Here is an 18,460-nt window from a genome sequence, read left to right as displayed (position 1 = left end):
TTCAATAATGGGGCAAATCTCTGCAAGAAAGCCATGTGTATATCCAGAAGAATGTGACTGCGCATGTCCAGAATCCCGGACCGAATTTAGACATTTATTTCTTTAATTCCTTTATTTTGGAAATATTTTTAAGTAAAAGTATGAAATCTTTGTAGATTCTTATCAAAATATTACAACTTGAAAAGAAAAAAAAAATAGTATATTCTATACGTAAAATTAAAAAAATAATAATAAAATAAAATTACAAAAAGCGAAAGCAAAACGATCGCCGTTGGAGGGGATCGAACCTAATGCCACTGTTTGGTAGCTCGATACTCGGACCACTAGGCAATCTGCGATTCGTTGTGGGTTGGAATTTAGAGCCACTTCTTCATTTATTCGTGTATATTCAATAATGGGGCAAATCTCTGCAAGAAAGCCATGTGTATATCGAGAAGAATGAGACTGCGCATGCCCAGAATACTGGACCGAATTTAGACATTTATTTCTTTAATTCCTTTATTTTGGAAATATTTTTAAGTAAAAGTATGAAATCTTTGTAGATTCTTATCAAAATATTACAACTTGAAAAAAAAATAGTATATTCTATACGTAAAATTAAAAAAATAATGATAAAATAAAATTACAAAAAGCGAAAGCAAAATGATCGCCGTCGGAGGGGATCGAACCTAATGCCACTGTTTGGTAGCTCGATACTCGGACCACTAGGCAATCTGCGATTCGTTGTGGGTTGGAATTTAGAGCCACTTCTTCATTTATTCGTGTATATTCAATAATGGGGCAAATCTCTGCAAGAAAGCCATGTGTATATCGAGAAGAATGAGACTGCGCATGCCCAGAATCCCTGACCGAATTTAGACATTTATTTCTTTAATTCCTTTATTTTGGAAATATTTTTAAGTAAAAGTATGAAATCTTTGTAGATTCTTATCAAAATATTACAACTTGAAAAAAAAAATAGTATATTCTATACGTAAAATTAAAAAAATAATAATAAAATAAAATTACAAAAAGCGAAAGCAAAACGATCGCCGTTGGAGGGGATCGAACCTAATGCCGCTGTTTGGTAGCTCGATACTCGGACCACTAGGCAAGCTGCGATTCGTTGTGGGTTGGAATTGAGAGAAACTTCTTCATTTATTCGTGTATATTCAATACTGGGGCAAATCTCTGCAAGAAAGCCATGTGTATATCGAGAAGAATGAGACTGCGCATGCCCAGAATCCCGGACCGAATTTAGACATTTATTTCTTCAATTCCTTTATTTTGGAAATATTTTTAAGTAAAAGTATGAAATCTTTGTAGATTCTTATCAAAATTTTACAACTTGAAAAGAAAAAAAAATAGTATATTCTATACGTAAAATTAAAAAAATAATGATAAAATAAAATTACAAAAAGCGAAAGCAAAATGATCGCCGTCGGAGGGGATCGAACCTAATGCCACTGTTTTGTAGCTCGATACTCGGACCCCCAGGCAAGCTGCGATTCGTTGTGGGTTGGAATTGAGAGCCACTTCTTCATTTATTCGTGTATATTCAATAATGGGGCAAATCTCTGCAAGAAAGCCATGTGTATATCCAGAAGAATGTGACTGCGCATGTCCAGAATCCCGGACCGAATTTAGACATTTATTTCTTTAATTCCTTTATTTTGGAAATATTTTTAAGTAAAAGTATGAAATCTTTGTAGATTCTTATCAAAATATTACAACTTGAAAAGAAAAAAAAAATAGTATATTCTATACGTAAAATTAAAAAAATAATAATAAAATAAAATTACAAAAAGCGAAAGCAAAACGATCGCCGTTGGAGGGGATCGAACCTAATGCCACTGTTTGGTAGCTCGATACTCGGACCACTAGGCAAGCTGCGATTCGTTGTGGGTTGGAATTTAGAGCCACTTCTTCATTTATTCGTGTATATTCAATAATGGGGCAAATCTCTGCAAGAAAGCCATGTGTATATCGAGAAGAATGAGACTGCGCATGCCCAGAATACTGGACCGAATTTAGACATTTATTTCTTTAATTCCTTTATTTTGGAAATATTTTTAAGTAAAAGTATGAAATCTTTGTAGATTCTTATCAAAATATTACAACTTGAAAAAAAAAATAGTATATTCTATACGTAAAATTAAAAAAATAATGATAAAATAAAATTACAAAAAGCGAAAGCAAAATGATCGCCGTCGGAGGGGATCGAACCTAATGCCGCTGTTTGGTAGCTCGATACTCGGACCACTAGGCAAGCTGCGATTCGTTGTGGGTTGGAATTGAGAGCCACTTCTTCATTTATTCGTGTATATTCAATAATGGGGCAAATCTCTGCAAGAAAGCCATGTGTATATCGAGAAGAATGTGACTGCGCATGCCCAGAATCCCGTACCGAATTTAGACATTTATTTCTTTAATTCCTTTATTTTGGAAATATTTTTAAGTAAAAGTATGAAATCTTTGTAGATTCTTATCAAAATATTACAACTTGAAAAAAAAATAGTATATTCTATACGTAAAATTAAAAAAATAATGATAAAATAAAATTACAAAAAGCGAAAGCAAAATGATCGCCGTCGGAGGGGATCGAACCTAATGCCGCTGTTTGGTAGCTCGATACTCGGACCCCCAGGCAAGCTGCGATTCGTTGTGGGTTGGAATTGAGAGCCACTTCTTCATTTATTCGTGTATATTCAATAATGGGGCAAATCTCTGCAAGAAAGCCATGTGTATATCCAGAAGAATGTGACTGCGCATGTCCAGAATCCCGGACCGAATTAAGACATTTATTTCTTTAATTCCTTTATTTTGGAAATATTTTTAAGTAAAAGTATGAAATCTTTGTAGATTCTTATCAAAATATTACAACTTGAAAAGAAAAAAAAAATAGTATATTCTATACGTAAAATTAAAAAAATAATAATAAAATAAAATTACAAAAAGCGAAAGCAAAACGATCGCCGTTGGAGGGGATCGAACCTAATGCCACTGTTTGGTAGCTCGATACTCGGACCACTAGGCAAGCTGCGATTCGTTGTGGGTTGGAATTTAGAGCCACTTCTTCATTTATTCGTGTATATTCAATAATGGGGCAAATCTCTGCAAGAAAGCCATGTGTATATCGAGAAGAATGAGACTGCGCATGCCCAGAATACTGGACCGAATTTAGACATTTATTTCTTTAATTCCTTTATTTTGGAAATATTTTTAAGTAAAAGTATGAAATCTTTGTAGATTCTTATCAAAATATTACAACTTGAAAAAAAAATAGTATATTCTATACGTAAAATTAAAAAAATAATGATAAAATAAAATTACAAAAAGCGAAAGCAAAATGATCGCCGTCGGAGGGGATCGAACCTAATGCCGCTGTTTGGTAGCTCGATACTCGGACCACTAGGCAAGCTGCGATTCGTTGTGGGTTGGAATTGAGAGCCACTTCTTCATTTATTCGTGTATATTCAATAATGGGGCAAATCTCTGCAAGAAAGCCATGTGTATATCGAGAAGAATGTGACTGCGCATGCCCAGAATCCCGTACCGAATTTAGACATTTATTTCTTTAATTCCTTTATTTTGGAAATATTTTTAAGTAAAAGTATGAAATCTTTGTAGATTCTTATCAAAATATTACAACTTGAAAAGAAAAAAAAATAGTATATTCTATACGTAAAATTAAAAAAATAATAATAAAATAAAATTACAAAAAGCGAAAGCAAAACGATCGCCGGTGGAGGGGATCGAACCTAATGCCACTGTTTGGTAGCTCGATACTCGGACCACTAGGCAAGCTGCGATTTGTTGTGGGTTGGAATTGAGAGCCTCTTGTTCATTTATTCGTGTATATTCAATAATGGGGCAAATCTCTGCAAGAAAGCCATGTGTATATCGAGAAGAATGAGACTGCGCATGCCCAGAATACCGGACCGAATTTAGACATTTATTTCTTTAATTCCTTTATTTTGGAAATATTTTTAAGTAAAAGTATGAAATCTTTGTAGATTCTTATCAAAATATTACAACTTGAAAAAAAAAATAGTATATTCTATACGTAAAATTAAAAAAATAATAATAAAATAAAATTACAAAAAGCGAAAGCAAAACGATCGCCGTCGGAGGGGATCGAACCTAATGCCGCTGTTTGGTAGCTCGATACTCGGACCACTAGGCAAACTGCGATTCGTTGTGGGTTGGAATTGAGAGCCATTTCTTCATTTATTCGTGTATATTCAATAATGGGGCAAGTCTCTGCAAGAAAGCCATGTGTATATCGAGAAGAATGAGACTGCGCATGCCCAGAATCCCGGACCGAATTTAGACATTTATTTCTTTAATTCCTTTATTTTGGAAATATTTTTAAGTAAAAGTATGAAATCTTTGTAGATTATTATCAAAATATTACAACTTGAAAAGAAAAAAAAATAGTATATTCTATACGTAAAATTAAAAAAATAATGATAAAATAAAATTACAAAAAGCGAAAGCAAAATGATCGCCGTCGGAGGGGATCGAACCTAATGCCACTGTTTGGTAGCTCGATACTCGGACCACTAGGCAAGCTGCGATTCGTTGTGGGTTGGAATTGAGAGCCACTTCATTTATTCGTGTATATTCAATAATGGGGCAAATCTCTGCAAGAAAGCCATGTGTATATCGAGAAAAATGAGACTGCGCATGCCCAGAATCCCGGACCGAATTTAGACATTTATTTCTTTAATTCCTTTATTTTGGAAATATTTTTAAGTAAAAGTATGAAATCTTTGTAGATTCTTATCAAAATATTACAACTTGAAAAGGAAAAAAAAATAGTATATTCTATACGTAAAATTAAAAAAATAATGATAAAATAAAATTACAAAAAGCGAAAGCAAAATGATCGCCGTCGGAGGGGATCGAACCTAATGCCACTGTTTGGTAGCTCGATACTCGGACCACTAGGCAAGCTGCGATTCGTTGTGGGTTGGAATTGAGAGCCATTTCTTCATTTATTCGTGTATATTCAATAATAGGGCAAATCTCTGCAAGAAAGCCATGTGTATATCGAGAAGAATGAGACTGCGCATGCCCAGAATCCCGGACCGAATTTAGACATTTATTTCTTTAATTCCTTTATTTTGGAAATATTTTTAAGTAAAAGTATGAAATCTTTGTAGATTCTTATCAAAATATTACAACTTGAAAAGAAAAAAAAATAGTATATTCTATACGTAAAATTAAAAAAATAATAATAAAATAAAATTACAAAAAGCGAATGCAAAACGATCGCCGTTGGAGGGGATCGAACCTAATGCCGCTGTTTGGTAGCTCGATACTCGGACCACTAGGCAAGCTGCGATTCGTTGTGGGTTGGAATTGAGAGCCACTTCTTCATTTATTCGTGTATATTCAATAATGGGGCAAATCTCTGCAAGAAAGCCATGTGTATATCGAGAAGAATGGGACTGCGCATGCCCAGAATCCAGGACCGAATTTAGACATTTATTTCTTTAATTCCTTTATTTTGGAAATATTTTTAAGTAAAAGTATGAAATCTTTGTAGATTCTTATCAAAATATTACAACTTGAAAAGAGAAAAAAATAGTATATTCTATACGTAAAATTAAAAAAATAATAATAAAATAAAATTACAAAAAGCGAAAGCAAAACGATCGCCGTAGGAGGGGATCGAACCTAATGCCGCTGTTTGGTAGCTCGATACTCGGACCACTAGGCAAGCTGCGATTCGTTGTGGGTTGGAATTGAGAGCCATTTCTTCATTTATTCGTGTATATTCAATAATAGGGCAAATCTCTGCAAGAAAGCCATGTGTATATCGAGAAGAATGAGACTGCGCATGCCCAGAATCCCGGACCGAATTTAGACATTTATTTCTTAAATTCCTTTATTTTGGAAATATTTTTAAGTAAAAGTATGAAATCTTTGTAGATTCTTATCAAAATATTACAACTTGAAAAGAGAAAAAAATAGTATATTCTATACGTAAAATTAAAAAAATAATAATAAAATAAAATTACAAAAAGCGAAAGCAAAACGATCGAAGGTGGAGGGGATCGAACCTAATGCCACTGTTTGGTAGCTCGATACTCGGACCACTAGGCAAGCTGCGATTCGTTGTGGGTTGGAATTGAGAGCCACTTCTTCATTTATTCGTGTATATTCAATAATGGGGCAAATCTCTGCAAGAAAGCCATGTGTATATCGAGAAGAATGAGACTGCGCATGCCCAGAATCACGGACCGAATTTAGACATTTATTTCTTTAATTCCTTTATTTTGGAAATATTTTTAAGTAAAAGTATGAAATCTTTGTAGATTCTTATCAAAATATTACAACTTGAAAAGAAAAAAAAAATAGTATATTCTATACGTAAAATTAAAAAAATAATAATAAAATAAAATTACAAAAAGCGAAAGCAAAACGATCGAAGGTGGAGGGGATCGAACCTAATGCCGCTGTTTGGTAGCTCGATACTCGGACCACTAGGCAAGCTGCGATTCGTTGTGGGTTGGAATTGAGAGCCACTTCTTCATTTATTCGTGTATATTCAATAATGGGGCAAATCTCTGCAAGAAAGCCATGTGTATATCGAGAAGAATGAGACTGCGCATGCCCAGAATCCCGGACCGAATTTAGACATTTATTTCTTTAATTCCTTTATTTTGGAAATATTTTTAAGTAAAAGTATGAAATCTTTGTAGATTCTTATCAAAATATTACAACTTGAAAAGAAAAAAAAAATAGTATATTCTATACGTAAAATTAAAAAAATAATAATAAAATAAAATTACAAAAAGCGAAAGCAAAATGATCGCCGGTGGAGGGGATCGAACCTAATGCCACTGCTTGGTAGCTCGATACTCGTACCACTAAGCAAGCTGCGATTCGTTGTGGGTTGGAATTGAGAGCCACTTCTTCATTTATTCGTGTATATTCAATAATGGGGCAAATCTCTGCAAGAAAGCCATGTGTATATCGAGAAGAATGAGACTGCGCATGCCCAGAATCCCGGACCGAATTTAGACATTTATTTCTTTAATTCCTTTATTTTCGAAATATTTTTCAGTAAAAGTATGAAATCTTTGTAGATTCTTATCAAAATATTAAAACTTGAATAGAAAAAAATAGTATATTCTATACGTAAAATTAAAAAAATAATAATAAAATAAAATTACAAAAAGCGAAAGCAAAACGATCGCCGGTGGAGGGGATCGAACCTAATGCCACTGTTTGGTAGCTCGATACTCGGACCACTAGGCAAACTGCGATTCGTTGTGGGTTGGAATTGAGAGCCACTTCTTCATTTATTCGTGTATATTCAATAATGGGGCAAATCTCTGAAAGAAAGCCATGTGTATATCTAGAAGAATAAGACTGCGCATGCCCAGAATCCCGGACCGAATTTAGACATTTATTTCTTTAATTCCTTTATTTTCGAAATATTTTTAAGTAAAAGTATGAAATCTTTGTAGATTCTTATCAAAATATTACAACTTGAAAAGAAAAAAAATAGTATATTCTATACGTAAAATTAAAAAAATAATAATAAAATAAAATTACAAAAAGCGAATGCAAAACGATCGCCGGTGGAGAGGATCGAACCTAATGCGACTGTTTGGTAGCTCGATACTCGGACCACTAGGCAAGCTGCGATTCGTTGTGGGGTGGAATATAGAGCCACTTTTCATTTATTCGTGTATATTCAATAATGGGGCAAATCTCTGCAAGAAAGCCATGTGTATATCGAGAAGAATGAGACTGCGCATGCCCAGAATCCCGGACCGAATTTAGACATTTATTTCTTTAATTCCTTTATTTTGGAAATATTTTTAAGTAAAAGTATGAAATCTTTGTAGATTCTTATCAAAATATTACAACTTGAAAAGAAAAAAAAATAGTATATTCTATACGTAAAATTAAAAAAATAATAATGAAATAAAATTACAAAAAGCGAAAGCCAAACGATCGCCGGTGGAGGGGATCGAATCTAATGCCACTGTTTGGTAGCTCGATACTCGGACCACTAGGCAAGCTGCGATTCGTTGTGGGTTGGAATTGAGAGCCACTTCTTCATTTATTCGTGTATATTCAATAATGGGGCAAATCTGTGCAAGAAAGCCATGTGTATATCGAGAAGAATGAGACTGCGATGCCCAGAATCCCGGACCGAATTTAGACATTTATTTCTTTAATTCCTTTATTTTCGAAATATTTTTCAGTAAAAGTATGAAATCTTTGTAGATTCTTATCAAAATATTACAACTTGAAAAGAAAAAAAAATAGTATATTCTATACGTAAAATTAAAAAAATAATAATAAAATAAAATTACAAAAAGCGAATGCAAAACGATCGCCGGTGGAGGAGATCGAACCTAATGCCACTGTTTGGTAGCTCGATACTCGGACCACTAGGCAAGATGCGATTCGTTGTGGGTTGGAATTCAGAGCCACTTCTTCATTTATTCGTGTATATTCGATAATGGGGCAAATTTCTGCAAGAAAGCCATGTGTATATCGAGAAGAATGAGACTGCGCATGCCCAGAATCCCGGACCGAATTTAGACATTTATTTCTTTAATTCCTTTATTTTCGAAATATTTTTCAGTAAAAGTATGAAATCTTTGTAGATTCTTATCAAAATATTACAACTTGAAAAGAAAAAAAATAGTATATTGTATACGTAAAATTAAAAAAATAATAATAAAATAAAATTACAAAAAGCGAATGCAAAACGATCGCCGCTGGAGGGGATCGAACCTAATGCCACAGTTTGATAGCTCGATTCTCGGACCACTAAGCAATCTGCGATTCGTTGTGGGTTGGAATTGAGAGACACTTCTTCATTTATTCGTGTATATTCAATAATGTTGCAAATCTCTGCAAGAAAGCCATGTGTATATCGAGAAGAATGAGACTGCGCATGCCCAGAATCCCGGACCGAATTTAGACATTTATTTCTTTAATTCCTTTATTTTGGAAATATTTTTAAGTAAAAGTATGAAATCTTTGTAGATTCTTATCAAAATATTAAAACTTGAAAAGAAAAAAAATAGTATATTTATACGTAAAATTAAAAAAATACTAATAAAATAAAATTACAAAAAGCGAAAGCAAAACGATCGCCGGTGGAGGGGATCGAACCTAATGCCACTGTTTGGTAGCTCGATACTCGGACCACTAGGCAAGCTGCGATTCGTTGTGGGTTGGAATTGAGAGCCACTTCTTCATTTATTCGTGTATATTCAATAATGGGGCAAATCTCTGCAAGAAAGCCATGTGTATATCGAGAAGAATGAGACTGCGCATGCCCAGAATCCCGGACCGAATTTAGACATTTATTTCTTTAATTCCTATATTTTCGAAATATTTTTAAGTAAAAGTATGAAATCTTTGTAGATTCTTATCAAAATATTACAACTTGAAAAGAAAAAAAAATAGTACATTCTATACGTAAAATTAAAAAAATAATAATAAAATAAAATTACAAAAAGCGAAAGCAAAACGATCGTCGGTGGAGGGGATCGATCCTAATGCCACTGTTTGGTAGCTCGATACTCGGACACTAGGCAAGCTGCGATTCGTTGTGCGTTGGAATTGAGAGCCACTTCTTCATTTATTCGTGTATATTCAATAATGGGGCAAATCTCTGCAAGAAAGCCATGTGTATATCGAGAAGAATGAGACTGCGCATGCCCAGAATCCCGGACCGAATTTAGACATTTATTTCTTTAATTCCTTTATTTTCGAAATATTTTTCAGTAAAAGCATGAAATCTTTGTAGATTCTTATCAAAATATTACAACTTGAAAAGAAAAAAAAATAGTATATTGTATACGTAAAATTAAAAAAATAATAATAAAATAAAATTACTAAAAGCGAATGCAAAACGATCGCCGGTGGAGGGGATCGAACCTAATGCCACAGTTTGATAGCTCGATTCTCGGACCACTAAGCAATCTGCGATTCGTTGTGGGTTGGAATTGAGAGACACTTCTTCATTTATTCGTGTATATTCAATAATGTTGCAAATCTCTGCAAGAAAGCCATGTGTATATCGAGAAGAAGGAGACTGCGCATGCCCAGAATCCCGGACCGAATTTAGACATTTATTTCTTTAATTCCTTTATTTTGGAAATATTTTTAAGTAAAAGTATGAAATCTTTGTAGATTCTTATCAAAATATTAAAACTTGAAAAGAAAAAAAATAGTATATTCTATACGTAAAATCAAAAAAATAATAATAAAATAAAATTACAAAAAGCGAAAGCAAAACGATCGCCGGTGGAGGGGATCGAACCTAATGCCACTGTTTGGTAGCTCGATACTCGGACCACTAGGCAAGCTGCGATTCGTTGTGGGTTGGAATTGAGAGCCACTTCTTCATTTATTCGTGTATATTCAATAATGGGGCAAATCTCTGCAAGAAAGCCATGTGTATATCGAGAAGAATGAGGCTGCGCATGCCCAGAATCCCGTACCGAATTTAGACATTTATTTCGTTAATTCCTATATTTTCGAAATATTTTTAAGTAAAAGTATGAAATCTTTGTAGATTCTTATCAAAATATTACAAGTTGAAAAGAAAAAAAAAATAGTATATTCTATACGTAAAATTAAAAAAATAATAATAAAAGAAAATTACAAAAAGCGAAAGCAAAACGATCGAGGGTGGAGGGGATCGATCCTAATGCCACTGTTTGGTAGCTCGATACTCGGACCACTAGGCAAGCTGCGATTCGTTGTGCGTTGGAATTGAGAGCCACTTCTTCATTTATTCGTGTATATTCAATAATGGGGCAAATCTCTGCAAGAAAGCCATGTGTATATCGAGAAGAATGAGACTGCGCATGCCCAGAATCCCGGACCGAATTTAGACATTTATTTCTTTAATTCCTTTATTTTGGAAATATTTTTAAGTAAAAGTATGAAATCTTTGTAGATTCTTATCAAAATATTACAACTGGAAAAGAAAAAAAAAAGTATATTCTATACGTAAAATTAAAAAAATAATAATAAAATAAAATTACAAAAAGCGAAAGCAAAACGATCGCCGGTGGAGGGGATCGACCCTAATGCCACTGTTTGGTAGCTCGATACTCGCACCACTAGGCAAGCTGCGATTCGTTTTGTTTTGGAATTGAGAGCCACTTCTTCATTTATTCGTGTATATTCAATAATGGGGCAAATCTCTGCAAGAAAGCCATGTATATATCGAGAAGAATGAGACTGCGATGCCCAGAATCCCGGACCGAATTTAGACATTTATTTCTTTAATTCCTTTATTTTCGAAATATTTTTCAGTAAAAGTATGAAATCTTTGTAGATTCTTATCAAAATATTACAACTTGAAAAGAAAAAAAAATAGTATATTCTATACGTAAAATTAAAAAAATAATAATAAAATAAAATTACAAAAAGCGAATGCAAAACGATCGCCGGTGGAGGGGATCGAACCTAATGCCACTGTTTGGTAGCTCGATACTCGGACCACTAGGCAAGCTGCGATTCGTTGTGGGTTGGAATTGAGAGCCACTTCTTCATTTATTCGTGTATATTCGATAATGGGGCAAATTTCTGCAAGAAAGCCATGTGTATATCGAGAAGAATGAGACTGCGCATGCCCAGAATCCCGGACCGAATTTAGACATTTATTTCTTTAATTTCTTTATTTTCGAAATATTTTTCAGTAAAAGTATGAAATTTTTGTAGATTCTTATCAAAATATTACAACTTGAAAAGAAAAAAAAATAGTATATTGTATACGTAAAATTAAAAAAATAATAATAAAATAAAATTACAAAAAGCGAATGCAAAACGATCGCTTGTGGAGAGGATCGAACCTAATGCCACTGTTTGGTAGCTCGATACTCGGACCACTAGGCAAGCTGCGATTCGTTGTGGGTTGGAATTGAGAGCCACTTCTTCATTTATTCGTGTATATTCACGAATGGGGCAAATCTCTGCAAGAAAGCCGTGTGTATATCGAGAAGAATGAGACTGCGCATGCCCAGAATCCCGGACCGAATTTAGAAATTTATTTCTTCAATTCCTTTATTTTGGAAATATTTTTAAGTAAAAGTATGAAATCTTTGTAGATTCTAATCAAAATATACAACTTGAAAAGAAAAAAAAAATAATATATTCAATACGTAAAATTAAAAAAATAATAATAAAATAAAGTTACAAAAAGCGAAAGCAAAACGATCGCCGGTGGAGGGGATCGAACCTATTGCCACTGTTTGGTAGCTCGATACTCGGACCACTAGGCAAGCTACGATTCGTTGTGGGGTGGAATTGAGAGCCACTTCTTCATTTATTCGTGTATATTCAATAATGGGGCAAATCTCTGCAAGAAAGCCATGTGTATATCGAGAAGAATGAGACTACGCATGCCCAGAATCCCGGACCGAATTTAGACATTTATTTCTTTAATTCCTTTATTTTGGAAATATTTTTTAGTAAAATTATGAAATCTTTGTAGATTCTTATCAAAATATTACAATTTGAAAAGAAAAAAAATAGTATATTCTATACGTAAAATTAAAAAAATAATAATAAAATAAAATTACAAAAAGCGAAAGCAAAATGATCGCCGGTGGAGGGGATCGAACCTAACGCCACTGCTTGGTAGCTCGATACTCGGACCACTAGGCAAGCTGCGATTCGTTGTGGGTTGGAATTGAGAGCCACTTCTTCATTTATTCGTGTATATTCAATAATGGGGCAAATCTCTGCAAGAAAGCCATGTGTATATCGAGAAGAATAAGACTGCGCATGCCCAGAATCCCGGACAGAATTTAGTTATTTATTTCTTTAATTCCTTTATTTTGGAAATATTTTTAAGTAAAAGTATGAAATCTTTGTAGATTCTTATCAAAATATTACAACTTGAAAAGAAAAAAAAATAGTATATTCTATACGTAAAATTAAAAAAATAATAATAAAATAAAATTACAAAAAGCGAAAGCAAAATGATCGCCGGTGGAGGGGATCGAACCTAATGCCACTGTTTGGTAGCTCGATACTCGGACCACTAGGCAAGCTGCGATTCGTTGTGGGTTCGAATTGAGAGCCACTTCTTCATTTATTCGTGTATATTCAATAATGGGGCAAATCTCTGCAAGAAAGCCATGTGTATATCGAGAAGAATGAGACTGCGCATGCCCAGAATCCCGGACCGAATTTAGACATTTATTTCTTTAATTCCTTTATTTTGGAAATATTTTTAAGTAAAAGTATGAAATCTTTGTAGATTCTTATCAAAATATTACAACTTGAAAAGAAAAAAAAAATAGTATATTCTATACGTAAAATTAAAATAATAATAATAAAATAAAATTACAAAAAGCGAAAGCAAAACGATCGCCGGTGGAGGGGATCGAACCTAATGCCACTGTTTGGTAGCTCGATACTCGGACCACTAGGCAAGCTGCGATTCGTTGCGGGTTGGAATTGAGAGCCACTTCTTCATTTATTCGTGTATATTCAATAATGGGGCAAATCTCTGCAAGAAAGCCATGTGTATATCGAGAAGAATGAGAATGCGCATGCCCAGAATCCCGGACCGAATTTAGACATTTATTTCTTTAATTCTTTTATTTTGGAAATATTTTTAAGTAAAATTATGAAATCTTTGTAGATTCTTATCAAAATATTACAATTTGAAAAGAAAAAAAAATAGTATATTCTATACGTAAAATTAAAAAAATAATAATAAAATAAAATTACAAAAAGCGAAAGCAAAATGATCGCCGGTGGAGAGAATCGAACCTAATGCCACTGTTTGGTAGCTCGATACTCGGACCACTAGGCAAGCTGCGATTCGTTGTGGGTTGGAATTGAGAGATACTTCTTCATTTATTCGTGTATATTCAATAATGGGGCAAATCTCTGCAAGAAAGCCATGTGTATATCGAGAAGAATGAGACTACGCATGCCCAGAATCCCGGACCGAATTTAGAAATTTATTTCTTTAATTCCTTTATTTTGGAAATATTTTTAAGTAAAATTATGAAATCGTTGTAGATTCTTATCAAAATATTAAAATTTGAAAAAAAAAATAGTATATTCTATACGTAAAATTAAAAAAATAATAATAAAATCAAATTACAAAAAGCGAAAGCAAAATGATCGCCGGTGGAGGGGATCGAACCTAATGCCACTGTTTGGTAGCTCGATACTCGGACCACTAGGCAAGCTGCGATTCGTTGTGGGTTGGAATTGAGAGCCACTTCTTCATTTATTCGTGTATATTCAATAATGGGGCAAATCTCTGCAAGAAAGCCATGTGAATATCGAGAAGAATGAGACTACGCATGCCCAGAATCCCGGACCGAATTTCGACATTTTTTTCTTTAATTCCTTTATTTTGGAAATATTTTTAAGTAAAATTATGAAATCTTTGTAGATTCTTATCAAAATATTACAATTTGAAAAGAAAAAAAAATAGTATATTCTATACGTAAAATTAAAAAAAATAATAATAAAATAAAATTACAAAAAGCGAAAGCAAAATGATCGCCGGTGGAGGGGATCGAACCTAATGCCACTGTTTGGTAGCTCGATACTCGGACCACTAGGCATTCTGCGATTCGTTGTGGGTTGGAATTTAGAGCCACTTCTTCATTTATTCGTGTATATTCAATAATGGGGCAAATCTCTGCAAGAAAGCCATGTGTATATCGAGAAGAATGAGACTACGCATGCCCAGAATCCCGGACCGAATTTCGACATTTTTTTCTTTAATTCCTTTATTTTGGAAATATTTTTAAGTAAAATTATGAAATCTTTGTAGATTCTTATCAAAATATTACAATTTGAAAAGAAAAAAAAATAGTATATTCTATACGTAAAATTAAAAAAAATAATAATAAAATAAAATTACAAAAAGCGAAAGCAAAATGATCGCCGGTGGAGGGGATCGAACCTAATGCCACTGTTTGGTAGCTCGATACTCGGACCACTAGGCATTCTGCGATTCGTTGTGGGTTGGAATTTAGAGCCACTTCTTCATTTATTCGTGTATATTCAATAATGGGGCAAATCTCTGCAAGAAAGCCATGTGTATATCGAGAAGAATGAGACTACGCATGCCCAGAATCCCGGACCGAATTTCGACATTTTTTTCTTTAATTCCTTTATTTTGGAAATATTTTTAAGTAAAATTATGAAATCTTTGTAGATTCTTATCAAAATATTACAATTTGAAAAGAAAAAAAAATAGTATATTCTATACGTAAAATTAAAAAAAATAATAATAAAATAAAATTACAAAAAGCGAAAGCAAAATGATCGCCGGTGGAGGGGATCGAACCTAATGCCACTGTTTGGTAGCTCGATACTCGGACCACTAGGCATTCTGCGATTCGTTGTGGGTTGGAATTTAGAGCCACTTCTTCATTTATTCGTGTATATTCAATAATGGGGCAAATCTCTGCAAGAAAGCCATGTGTATATCGAGAAGAATGAGACTACGCATGCCCAGAATCCCGGACCGAATTTAGACATTTATTTCTTTAATTCCTTTATTTTGGAAATATTTTTAAGTAAAATTATGAAATCTTTGTAGATTCTTATCAAAATATTACAATTTGAAAAGAAAAAAAAATAGTATATTCTATACGTAAAATTAAAAAAAAGATCATAAAATAAAATTACAAAACGCGAAAGCAAAATGATCGCTGGTGGACGGGATCGAACCTAATGCCACTGCTTGGTAGCTCGATACTCGGACCACTAGGCAAGCTGCGATTCGTTGTGGGTTGGAATTGAGAGCCACTTCTTCATTTATTCGTGTATATTCAATAATGGGGCAAATCTCTGCAAGAAAGCCATGTGTATATCGAGAAGAATGAGACTACGCATGCCCAGAATCCCGGACCGAATTTAGACATGTATTTCTTTAATTCCTTTATTTTGGAAATATTTTTAAGTAAAAGTATGAAATCTTTGTAGATTCTTATCAAAATATTACCACTTGCATAGAAATAAAAAATAGTATATTCTATACGTAAAATTAAAAAAATAATAATAAAATAAAATTACAAAACGTGAAAGCAAAACGATCGCCGGTGGAGGGGATCGAACATAATGCCACTGTTTGGTAGCTCGATACTCGGACCACTAGGCAAGCTGCGATTCGTTGCGGGTTGGAATTGAGAGCCACTTCTTCATTTATTCGTGTATATTCAATAATGGGGCAAATCTCTGCAAGAAAGCCATGTGTATATCGAGAAGAATGAGACTGCGCATGCCCAGAATCCCGGACCGAATTTAGACATTTATTTCTTTAATTCCTTTATTTTGGAAATATTTTTAAGTAAAATTATGAAATCTTTGTAGATTCTTATCAAAATATTACAATTTGAAAAGAAAAAAAAATAGTATATTCTATACGTAAAATTAAAAAAATAATAATAAAATAAAATTACAAAAAGCGAAAGCAAAATGATCGCCGGTGGAGAGGATCGAACCTAATGCCACTGTTTGGTAGCTCGATACTCGGACCACTAGGCAAGCTGCGATTCGTTGTGGGTTGGAATTGAGAGATACTTCTTCATTTATTCGTGTATATTCAATAATGGGGCAAATCTCTGCAAGAAAGCCATGTGTATATCGAGAAGAATGAGACTACGCATGCCCAGAATCCCGGACCGAATTTAGAAATTTATTTCTTTAATTCCTTTATTTTGGAAATATTTTTAAGTAAAATTATGAAATCGTTGTAGATTCTTATCAAAATATTAAAATTTGAAAAAAAAATAGTATATTCTATACGTAAAATTAAAAAAATAATAATAAAATCAAATTACAAAAAGCGAAAGCAAAATGATCGCAGGTGGAGGGGATCGAACCTAATGCCACTGTTTGGTAGCTCGATACTCGGACCACTAGGCAAGCTGCGATTCGTTGTGGGTTGGAATTGAGAGCCACTTCTTCATTTATTCGTGTATATTCAATAATGGGGCAAATCTCTGCAAGAAAGCCATGTGTATATCGAGAAGAATGAGACTACGCATGCCCAGAATCCCGGACCGAATTTCGACATTTTTTTCTTTAATTCCTTTATTTTGGAAATATTTTTAAGTAAAATTATGAAATCTTTGTAGATTCTTATCAAAATATTACAATTTGAAAAGAAAAAAAAATAGTATATTCTATACGTAAAATTAAAAAAATAATAATAAAATAAAATTACAAAAAGCGAAAGCAAAATGATCGCCGGTGGAGAGGATCGAACCTAATGCCACTGTTTGGTAGCTCGATACTCGGACCACTAGGCAAGCTGCGATTCGTTGTGGGTTGGAATTGAGAGATACTTCTTCATTTATTCGTGTATATTCAATAATGGGGCAAATCTCTGGAAGAAAGCCATGTGTATATCGAGAAGAATGAGACTACGCATGCCCAGAATCCCGGACCGAATTTAGAAATTTATTTCTTTAATTCCTTTATTTTGGAAATATTTTTAAGTAAAATTATGAAATCGTTGTAGATTCTTATCAAAATATTAAAATTTGAAAAAAAAATAGTATATTCTATACGTAAAATTAAAAAAATAATAATAAAATCAAATTACAAAAAGCGAAAGCAAAATGATCGCCGGTGGAGGGGATCGAACCTAATGCCACTGTTTGGTAGCTCGATACTCGGACCACTAGGCAAGCTGCGATTCGTTGTGGGTTGGAATTGAGAGCCACTTCTTCATTTATTCGTGTATATTCAATAATGGGGCAAATCTCTGCAAGAAAGCCATGTGTATATCGAGAAGAATGAGACTACGCATGCCCAGAATCCCGGACCGAATTTCGACATTTTTTTCTTTAATTCCTTTATTTTGGAAATATTTTTAAGTAAAATTATGAAATCTTTGTAGATTCTTATCAAAATATTACAATTTGAAAAGAAAAAAAAATAGTATATTCTATACGTAAAATTAAAAAAAATAATAATAAAATAAAATTACAAAAAGCGAAAGCAAAATGATCGCCAGTGGAGAGGATCGAACCTAATGCCACTGTTTGGTAGCTCGATACTCGGATAACTAGGCAAGCTGCGATTCGTTGTGGGTTGGAATTTAGAGCCACTTCTTCATTTATTCGTGTATATTCAATAATGGGGCAAATCTCTGCAAGAAAGCTATGTGTATATCGAGAAGAATGAGACTACGCATGCCCAGAATCCCGGACCGAATTTCGACATTTTTTTCTTTAATTCCTTTATTTTGGAAATATTTTTAAGTAAAATTATGAAATCTTTGTAGATTCTTATCAAAATATTACAATTTGAAAAGAAAAAAAAATAGTATATTCTATACATAAAATTAAAAAAAATAATAATAAAATAAAATTACAAAAAGCGAAAGCAAAATGATCGCCAGTGGAGGGGATCGAACCTAATGCCACTGTTTGGTAGCTCGATACTCGGACCACTAGGCATTCTGCGATTCGTTGTGGGTTGGAATTTAGAG

Source organism: Argiope bruennichi, chromosome 11 (genome assembly GCF_947563725.1).
Source record: "Argiope bruennichi chromosome 11, qqArgBrue1.1, whole genome shotgun sequence".
Taxonomy (NCBI): Eukaryota; Metazoa; Arthropoda; class Arachnida; order Araneae; family Araneidae; genus Argiope; species Argiope bruennichi.
This window is presented reverse-complemented; position numbering follows the sequence as displayed.